The following is an 11,561-nucleotide window of genomic DNA, read 5'->3' on the forward strand; positions in this document are numbered from 1 at the left end:
TTTATGACTCCCTCTTCCTGTGACTTATGGGTTTTGTGGATATTACGTGCAAAACACTGGTCAAATTATTTCACCTCCTAGTGACTAGAATACAATGAGAGGTTGCACACTGTCTATAAAAAGGTGTTATATTACAAATACAATTACACATAAGTTAAAAAACAGAAACTTTTCTTTTTTCTACTCCTAGAAAATGACCAACCAGAGATGAAATCCAGTACAAACAATACTTATGCACAAATACTGGCCCTCCCTGCCCAAAAGCCTGGGTAAATAGTTGCATCCTGCAAAATGCCATGAAACTAAGGCTACAGCCACATTATGAGCTAGGGGTGTGAGTCCCTGCTCATATACACATACTTGTGCTAACTTAGTGAGAGCTAACACCAGTATAAATAGCAGTGTAGCTGCAGTAGCACTGGTAACGGCAGGAGAGGCACAGCTCAGCTGTGCCAAGTACAAACCTGTCTGGAATTGGTGGCTATCTACTCATCACTGATCAGCCATGCCTCTGCTGCTGCTACCAGTACTACCTCAGCTAACCTACTAGTTACACTCGCAATAGATATCACCAAACTAGTGTGAAGATATGTAGATGAGCAGGGGAATCACACCCCTAACTATTAGTATAGACATAACGTGTGTGTGTGTGTGTGTGTGTGTGTGTAGAAGCACACGTAAGCCAAAAAATATGTATCTAGATCTCCAGGCTAGCCACTCAGAGCGGCAGCATAGTGGAGTGCAGAGGATGCAGGATTAAGGGTATGTCTTCACTACCCGCCAGGTTAGTGGGTAGTGATCGATCCAGCGGGGGTCAATTTATTGCATCTTATCGCATCTAGTCTAGACACGATAAATCGACCCCCAAGAGCTCTCCCGTCGACTCCTGTACTCCAGCTCGGTGGGAGGCACAGGCGGAGTCGATGGGGGAGTGGTAGCAGTCGACTCACCACGGTGAAGATACCACGGTAAGTCAATCTAAGTACATCGACTTCAGCTACATTATTCACGTTGCTGAAGTTGCGTAACTTAGATCGACCACTGTTGGCTACTACTGACCAGTTATGATTACTGAATCTCAGATATACTTCCATCTCAATGAAGACAAGAACACAGTCTGTATAGATGGTCTCTACAATAGCTACACATTTTTCTATATTAGCTAATCAAGAACAAATGGACCATAAGGAAAAATAATGTTTAATATGTTCCCATCTTTCCACACTAATATATTTGCCATGGGTCAGCACCAGGTGTACTGGAACAATTTATATAGTAGGGGTGTTGAAAACCATTGAACCAAACTGTAAAACCTGTATATAAAGGAAACCACTTCAAGACGGGGGGTGGGAGGAGGTAGCATCCCCGGCACCCCTAGTTCCAGCACCTATGGTCAGCACTGATCAGACTTGCACATTCCACTCTGGACAATACCGTACTTCCTAGACTATCAATGAATGAATGACTCTTTTAATTCCTAATATTATCAGCATTATAGATCTGCCAGCAGTTAATCCTGAAACAGGAAGCAGGAAGTCACCAAAAATATGAGTATTCACCTGGGAGAACACTCTTAGTTTGAGAAGCCAAACTAAACTCAGCAGGATAATTCTATAATCTGCTCTGCAAACTAATATCTACAGTAGATGAGGAAATGTCATTTGTTTTCCAAGGGCATTATGAAGGACAGAATACTGCACAGCAAGTTGAGAAATTCTGCCAATGTTAAAGAGACAAGCAATAAGCAGCAATCACTTCCCTTAGCATGTTTCTGCTCCCTATGTTATGTAGCTGTTTTTGAATGTGGAAGAGCTTTAAGGTGGGACTTTATGTGAATATCAGAGATCATGATGCAAGAAATAGAACAGCTTTAATTAAACACTAGTCTAAGTCCAATGTATGCCCTTCCATATTTTTTTTAAATACTGTTCAGTGAAACAAAAATTCATTATAATGTAGTAAAAAAATGTGGTTTTTTTTCACAAAAATATTTGAAAGGTTCTGAAGACGAGATGCAAAAGATGAGATGTGGTGGTCAGGACTGAGTAGTTACACCCAATTATTCAGATTGTGGGGGAAAAGAAGAAAATCATAGGAAGGAAAATTAAATAGTTAAGTGAGCATAAGAAAAGAAAGAGATTAAAAAGAAGAAACAATTAAATGTCTGTAGACAGTGAAATAACTTTCCACACACTAAATAAATTGTGAAATAAAAAGGATAAATGGATAATAAACATTAGGAGCTATATCAGGGGTCGGCAACCTTTCAGAAGTGGTGTGCCAAGTCTTCATTTATTCACTCTAATTTAAGGTTTCGTGTGCCAGTAATACATTTTAATGGTTTTTAGGTTTCTCTCTATAAGATATAACTAAACTATTATTGTATGTAACGTAAATAAGGTTTTTCAAATGTTTAAAAAGCTTCATTTAAACTTAAATTAAAATGCAGAGCCCCCAGACCAGTGGCCAGGACCCAGGCTGTGTGAGTGCTACTGAAAATAAGCTTGCGTGCCACCTCTGGCACGCCTGCCATAGGTTGCCTACCCCTGAGCTATATGAATTAGCAACAGTTCTCATTATAAATATAGGGAGGTTTCTACAAATAAATAGAAAATGTAGCACTTATAAAAAACTTTGATTGTGCTTTTATTCCTTGTGTTTGCAGGTTGATAAAAAATTAAGTTGGCCAAAACAATGAGAAATAAGGTTAAATTCCTTTACTTTTTGAAGATCCAGGTATTTACCATAGATATACTGATTGTGATTATAGCATTTGAATTTATACTAAACTCTGTACTTTATCATGGATGTCATGGGGGAATCTGGTATGGAAGGTGTTATCAGATCTGCACATCTCTAAAAGCTTAGTGTCTGTATTTACTATTCTTATGCCCACATACCATACAATTGGGTTATATTCTCCCTTCAGTCTTTGCATGAAATTCTATTGGATTCAGTGGGAATTCTCTGCAAAGATATGGGCACTATACTTCAGCATTTTTATAGCTCTGGTATATGCCATCTTCTGACTGACCTATTCCAACAGGGCCTCCTAATTATAGCTTTATTGGATATAACATAAACCACCATCAAATGATACTTAAAATGAACCAAATCCTAGGCCCATGAACGTCAAGAAACTATACAACCAAGCTGCTTATCCAAAATATTCTGATCCTAAATTCAGTGTACCTAATATTTGCCACAAATATCACAACCTAATTGTGACTCTTAATGTGTGACGTGGCTTTTCACTGCTACCACATTTCTATGTTTTTGAATTATCTTTCAGACCTGGTGTTCAGCAGGAGATACAACAAATGAGAAATGTTATTAATATTATATCTGCCACAGGTGAAGAAACATTACTTTATATTTCATTGTAATCCATTCATTGGTTTATGGACCCCAAGCCTTGAGGGAGTATCGCAAATCCATATAACGCCTCTGAGTGCTAGAATTTGATTTTGGATCTCTGATTTATCTAAAAGATGTATAAAAAGCCATGTAGCCAGACAGCTTCTTATTAGCTACAACTATGAAGAGGCTCAATAGACCACAGTATCGCTTCTAAGATCAGTTGTAACTTATATTCACAAAATTGATTAAATATCTTGTTGTTTCAGCTGATAACAGATGTCCATCTATCTTAAACTTTTCGCAAAAGGCATCCATTTGGGTTCAAACTGGGAGCAGTTAGTAAATCACAAAGAGAACTTTTAGATTTGAAGATGTGAATATTCTACAGTACGACGGAACAATGTCTGGTTGTAATTTAAACACAGAGGCAGCTGTCATCCCCTCGTATGCTTAATTAAAGTACATTACAGAAATGTCTGGTGGATATCTGGGGGTGGAATTTGGCCCTAAGGAAGCAATGTTTGTAGATAACAGAAAACACAATGTGCAGTTGTTGCATGGTCTTAAAGACAATCTCTTTTCCCTTTACAGTCCCAGGTTTATTTCCAAGTATTTATTGTTTTTATTAAAGCTACCAGCATTAGATACATCAAATCCACTCATTTCAGACACTCCTTGATAACTTGTCTGTTCCCCAGTTGCCAGTCTTGATTGCTGAGGAAGTTCTGCCAACTCAGCCTGTTCAGTAGCCATCTTTATGAGTCACAACACAGCAGCTCCAGATGGAAGATAGGGCAAACCTCTCCCTCCAGAGTTATCACCAATTCAGTTCCATCAATCAACCAGCAGCTGGGAGTGACGATTCATTCAGTGATTTGGACGGCTCACTCATGCCAAAAACTCAGTACATTATATCTTCACTATGCCCAGCATCCATTGGGAAGGAAAAGGCTGAACCCCATCCTGGTTTTCCCACATGTCTAAGCCAGCTCACTACATCCAAGCATCAGGCCAACCTCAGGGAGGGATGTTTTTGTTTTATCGCTATAACTTGGCATTTTTAATTCAGAAAATGGTGCAACCATCCAAACATGTGGCTAACATGTAAAATCTAGTCAATCCATCATCCGTCCCAAGGAAAATGGTGTGTTAAATTCCTTTGTATGGGAATAATAGTGCAATATTGGCAAGTCAAAGGCAATGCTGGGATAACATGGTAAGCAAGCATACTGAATGTATTTGATTGCTCATGCCCATTACGCAGTTAGTAGTAGAAGGAGCTGGCTTGTGAATTGTGATAATGGGGAGAATCTAGTTTCTGCTTCTGTAAGTAGCAGACGTGGCAGGCGGTGGCCGTTCCTTGAGCCAAGATAAAAATTGAGAGTGAACAGTTGGAGCACTTTGGCAACATAGTGCTGGCACACAGCTCAACAACCAGTGCTACACACTGCCAGAAAAGGCCTGCTGAGCTTTACTGTCTGCCATCACTTGCGCATGTGTATGGCTGCAGAAGGCAATGCCTGAGAGGATATGAGAGTAACAAAATCATGTGCAAAACAAATAAAGACACTGAATAGTACCATGTAATCTGTTCCAAACATAAGCAATAAACACCCGAGGACTTTTTAAATTGCAGTTCTGCACTGTTACTGTAAGCATTTCCTTTGAATTAATAATGCCTTTTAATGTAGCCTTAAGGTTTACCACAATAAGGAGAGCCTAGTTAACTGTGGCCTGCCACAATGGGCATTTGCATTGTAACTTTGGCATAACATTCCTACAGAATTTGAAAATTCAAATGGGATTTCTTTATCCTTTCCTTGTTCCATAAGAGTGATTGTCAGTGTCATAATATTGACTTTCTACTATGAATGGACCTGTGAGAATCAGACATCAGTTTAGGGAGCAATTCAATTCTTTCTTGGCATTCTTAAGAGTGAAATCAGACATCTGTGAGATACAGGCAACTAAAATCACTGGACAAATCCAGATGCAACACAACTGAAAAATCATGCACTATGCAAACCATGTACATTTTAAGGGTCTATCTTTCATTAATATCCCATTAACTATGAAGTGCTGATCTCCTCCATCAGATTATTCCTTAGCATGCAATAGTATTGTGTTTACCTGAGGGACAGTAACTTTTTATCACAGGGAGAGTCATGGAGGGTGGAAGCTCCCTGTGAATGGAAGGGCTGAGGGATAGGAGGGGGAGCAAAGGGAGCTACTGAGGCTGGGAGAGGGAATCCCACTAGTTCCTACTGCAGTTCCTGTGTGGCTGGTGCCCGATGCCCTGTGCTTTCCCATGCCCCTCAGCAGTTAGTGCCCTGGGCACCAATGCCCCCGCCCAAGTGCCGGTGTCCCTGTCCTGTTCCCCACTCCCAGCAACTGGCACATATGCTCCTGCTCCTCCCCTAAATGCCGATCTGTCCCCTCCCCCACCCCGCAATATTTCCACTGTGACTGATTCATAAATGTATTCTTAAAACTCTATAACAGACGTGGGCAAACTCACTTGATCTTATTTCAAGCCTACTCTGACATTTGTGCCTTTAAAAGTTTGACCCAAATGATATTTGGTCTGTATTTCCCTTAAGAGAGATGTGAAAAAGGAACAGTGAGAGGGCCAAAGAGAAAAACATTCAGTGAAAAATAGGGCAAAGTGGACATAGAGAGTATAGGGGTGTGGGGGAAAAGAAGAAAGAGATAAATTTGAGTGGAAAACTAAATGGTGATATTTACCCATAGCATATTGAATGAATCCACTTGTGCCAGATTAGCTTCCTTGGAATTACTTTTATCCCTAGCACCTATTTAACTAGCAAACCTTGCTTTTGTGAGAAAACCTTGCATTAAAAAACGTGCCACAGGGCTAAATTACAGGAATTAAATATTTGAGAACTTGAACTAAATTTGTAAAACCAAAAAGTATTTTGAGTGATTCATAAAACCTTTAGTTCCACAAGGTTCATCCCACTCTTAACATGGAACATTGTTCACTAGCACTAGTCCTGTGAGATGTTTTACTCACCTGGAAGTCTGGCTCCTGTCTGTCCAACATAGTATTTTACTACTAATAAACAAGGATATCTACTACAAACATTAAATGGAAGGGCATTGTATGAGGCACTAAGGCTGTCCCCTTGAAAAATGTGATTATTAGGCAAGGGATTGGGGCACCCCTGTGCTATCTGCTGAAGTTAAAAACCAGTAAGACCTTTGCATCTTTTTTTTTTAATGAGCTGCTAGGGAAACTGAGCAGACACAACTGAACTGAAACTCCAAATTGTCAGTCAGAAGCATTAAAAAAACAAACAAACAAAAAACCTTTAGGATGTTTCAGAATTTAACTAAGACAACTGAGTACTCCCATTTCTAAAAGAAGGGGAGGAAGAGAATACAGACTTTGTCCCTATTTTTGCTTGTGCATAGCACCATTGAACAAATCTGCTTTAATCTACTTACGAGGATCTCTTAAATTTTAATGTGTTTTTTTAAATTCAGTCTGCGTGCAAATCAGCAATGGTATGTGTTTGTTTATAGCTGAACACATTTCTCTGTTCCCACAAAACAGTGTTGTGCTTATTCTTAAGCCTTCTTCTCCCAAACCACCTGTCACAACTCAGAAATGTCATGTTAATGTTTTATGGGCAAACCCGTCAGGGCTGTTTCTAGAAATGGCAGCATCACTTGAATAATTTACACCAGTATGTTTCTGCTCTACTTTTTTCTGGACTCTGTTAAGCTTCAATTGAGGGAACAAAAATCAGACAGGGTAGACTGGCAAGTTGTCCGCCTCAGCACCGTGTGCCTTCTCCATTTCCCCCGTAACCAGAAAGATGGGAAACCCAATTCTTATCTCTGAAATCTTAAAAGCAGAGATTGGGTCAAAGACTAGCAGTGCTTTCCAATGTCTGGAAGAATCCAAGTGGGTAAAACTAGCTTGAGGAAAAACCTGCTTTTCAACACTTTGGTGCTTAATATATTGTTGAAAAATCAGTTCAGTAAAAACTAGAATGAGTTCTATGAGGGAGTCTAGTGACTAATGCAGGGGATTTGCAGCCAGGATCCTGGGTTGTTTTCCTGTCTGTTCTGTGACCTTGACTTGTACCATCCTACTCCTGGGTATGCTGAACCTACCCCATGTGTGGATTCCTTATGCAAGGGAAACCGTCAGCTGCTTTGTTAAGATTCTTTTCTGCCACCTTTGTGCTGTATTGTGGCTGATGCTATTGCTGTCTGACTCTAGAGTTCTGTAGAATTGAGAGTATCAAAAATCCATTGTTCTGTCTATACCTAAGCAAAAAAAAATTACAGTATCACTTAAAAGATGAAGTATAAAGTCTCGAAGAATAAAAATAAAAGGTAAAATGATAATGTTTAAAAAGTTACTCTAAAAATGTCTCCCAGAAGACTATTCAATGGGATTTTTTTCTTCAATATTGAAACCAAAATGCTGAACATGGCTAACAAGTCATTTAACCCAGAATTAATCAACCTGTTTTCTAAAGAATAGCAAACATACTGCCAGAGAGAAAATGGGCATTTTCTGACTAACAATACTCATCTGAAAGTTGTAGAAAGTTTCCTGTGGTGTTTTCATATCCAAAGAAAGTACTTTTAATGATAGTGTGCAACTGTAAATTTTAATTCTAGAAGGCAGCAGTTTAATTTTACTCATAAAATATAAAAGATAATAAAGTAGAGAGGTCAGCTGTGTTTAGCCTTGAAAAATACTATAATTATGATATAATTTTGATATCAATCATAAGTTAACTCAAAATCAATATTTGATGCTTGTACTATATTTAAATTATATTGCTATAAAGTACATTAAGAAAGCAATGATGAAAACAATTATTCCACAGATCAAGTGAGGAAGGGCCACTGCAATAAGCAATTTATAACTTTAATGTATATTTCCTGCTGTAAACTTTCAAAAGCCATTATAAATAAATCTTGTACAGTGTCTCCTTATAACTCCTAATCTAACTGTACAGGGGATTAAAGAACTAAATTATGGTTATTCACCAGTTCTTTTGGCATTTCAGATTCACTCTTTAGAAACATTTTGTATCACAATTGATTTCTGAAGCCACGTCACTTGTCTCAAGGGAGGTAGGATGAGTAAGAAAAACTACATAGTGCTTCAGGATCTATAATTGGATGCATGCGTAGATTAACTTTATATGCAATATCCACTGATTTACTGCCAGAAGCAGTGAAATCCCTCACGGTTGTACAGGGTAGGAATTAGTAAATACATATTTTCTTCATAATTGTTATAATCGGTTGGGGGGACAAATGTTCCTGAAGTATGGCGGGTAAACTGTTCTCAATAGTCAGATTTTATGTTAATATGGCCAGAAATCAGTGTGGTGTCTGGATAGGTCGGAATGATTGCGCTCAGATTCTCTCCAAGAGTTTATCGCACTTCAACGGCTTCATTCTAGCACTGAGTTTAGGGAGCAATCTGTGCCCCCACCTAGTGGGGAGTTTGAGAACTGTTAGCATATGAGGAACTGAGCACACTCTGTGAACAATTCCACTGTTTGCTCATTCTCTAAATTACAAAAAAAGACCCATGTCAAGCTATGTTAAAATTAGCAGCAATGTTCTAGAAAGCAGCCTTTCAACTAAGACTCTGGTTAAGATTCCCATGTCTGCTGAGGCCTAAAAACTTGAATATGCTCTTTAATAGTCTCTCAAAGAAAAAGTATCTTAAAAATGTGCACACAACCCTCAAGACCAAAGCAACCGATCTTATTGTTGTAACTTTTGTTCTCCCTTAATTTCTACCCCATTCCTATTGGTCAATTTCTCTCGAGAGGTCATGCCTTAATTTAGGGCCTAATCCTGAAAATAGTTCTGTAAATATAAGCCCTGAACCAATTCCTAATTGAAGTCAATGGGAGCTGGAGTGGGCCCTAAATCATGCCTCGTCGAAATTAATAGAACGCCATGCAGGAGTAGCTACAAGCATGGAGTAAATGTCTGCTGAGTCAAACCCTTAAGATATGTCTACACATCAAGTAGGATCCCGTGTCCGCGGGGCTCAGAGCCTGAGTCTACAGACTTGGGGTTGCACTGCGGCACTAAAATAGCTATGTAGGTATTCAGGCTCAGGCTGGAACTCGGCTTTGAAGCCCACACCCCTCCCTATGTTTCAGAGCTCAAGCCCAAACCTGACATCTACACTGCTGTTTTTCATGACATAGCGTAAGCCCTGCAAACTCGAATCTGTAGACCTGGGCTCTGGGACTTGCTGCCGTGGGATCCTGCTTGCTGTGTAGGCACACCTTCAGACAGTAAGTTTCTCCGGACTGGCACATTATTTGGTTTGTCTGTAGGAATCCATGTACATTTATGGCCCTGTATAAATCAGAAATAAATAAGCCTCTACAAAATATAAAGCCCAACACACTCATAACAATCCTACTTAGGAACAGTCATTTTCAGAAGATTTTCAGTCTGAAAAAACCTAATTTTTGTGTTCCAGACAGAATAAAATATTTTCCTTCTAAAACAACTTCCCTATTCTTGGGCCTTGCCCACCTCTTGGATATAGTCCTAAAGAGTGAAGTTTACACCATTACAGGAGATAGGTGCAAGGCCCCTGCACCACTTAGGTTCTAATCCTTGTAAGCCAATCCCTTTGCATGTATGGAGCCTTATTGTGGTCACCTGGTCTCACCACAGGTGCAGGGTCCATTTACATGGATACGATTGTAGGGCTGGGGCTTTAGTGTGTAGCTAAAGAGGAGGATAAATGGAGCAGATAGCCTAACCTGGATGTTCTTCACTGCAGTGAATTTCACCCAAACTGAATAGCTAAAGAACAAAACCACTTCTTTTGTTGTTCATATCATGTCATTTGTAACTTGATGTATCCTTCATTTTTGTTGCTTGTTCATTTTAGCAACAAGCCAATAAAAATAAAACGTGAGCTGATCTAATGATGCAGCATGGGCCTCAATTACACCTCAATTACAGAAAAACAAGAGGATTAAAATTGAAAACATTTCATTCCTCCAGTTTTTCCTCAGAATTTGACATTTTGATAAAAATTGTTGCTGATGTTTGAAAACTTTCAACTTGTTCTACGCTGAATCATGTAGAAGAGGTAAATATCATAAAGTATCTTTGGTTAGAGCTGGGCAAAATGCTGGATTTTCATATGGATCATTTTTTCCAATTAACTAATTTTTGTGAATTTTTTGACCTAGATGGTCTCTCTCCATGGGTTGAAACCAGGGCCCCCCGCTGCATTTCCTTTTTCTCTTTTTTTTACAGAAACTGACAGGCAAATGTTGGGGAGCTCAAGTTCCTCCCAATCCCTGGGAGAAGCTCTCAATTCCATTTACAGACTACATTGTTTGTAAACTTCTCTTCAAGCCTTAGCCTGAATGTGGATAGCAGGAAAAAGATGTTAAGAATCCACCTGCTCATTGTCTATGTGTAGGAAGGAGCACATTGGCTGTTTTTTCAAGTGGCTAGCCCTGGCTTGCTTCCTGTCCATATTCCCAAAGCTCTACTAGCTCTTGTAGGCAGACACTGCAATGTAAACTTCATAACTCAGATTTGCTTCATTTGTGGCTAAAACTTCTTCACTCGCCACTAGTGCAAAGACCGTCCCTGTCCTCCTCTGAAGTTGTTTATGTTTCATTCTGAGTCGGGAGTTACACAGATCTGCCTCTGAACAGGGACTTGTGAGGGATAAAAGCAATTTTCAATCATGAAAGATCTTTTTTGTTTCTTCAAACATTTGGGGCAAAAGTGTGCAGTTTCATTCTGAGTGTAGACTTGAGCCCTGAGCTTGCAAAAACTTGTCTTACTTTACTTCAATGGAACTACTCAAAGTTCATAACATTAAACATAAGTCTTTGCCAGATCAGGCCATATTTTGCTGAGTGTGGCTTGTATCATGGTGGTTGACTTACTTCCATTAGCTTTCCCCTTTCCTCACTGTCACAAATTTTATTTCCTTGTTTCATTTTTTTTAAATTTGCTCCAGAGCAACAGTAAGAAATTTTGTATTTGTTCTTGGTTTCAACTCAGGAGAATTGCTGAAATTCAACACCTGCTGCGATGAAAGTACCAGAGCTCAGCTGATGTGTAATGCTGCCTTCAAATGACCTTTATTGTTCAGTGGCTGTGTTTAAGTTAGCATTAGACTTCCCTGGGTTTTAGGAATCAAT

This window comes from Mauremys mutica, chromosome 3, assembly GCF_020497125.1.
Source record: "Mauremys mutica isolate MM-2020 ecotype Southern chromosome 3, ASM2049712v1, whole genome shotgun sequence".
In the NCBI taxonomy this organism is placed as follows: Eukaryota; Metazoa; Chordata; order Testudines; family Geoemydidae; genus Mauremys; species Mauremys mutica.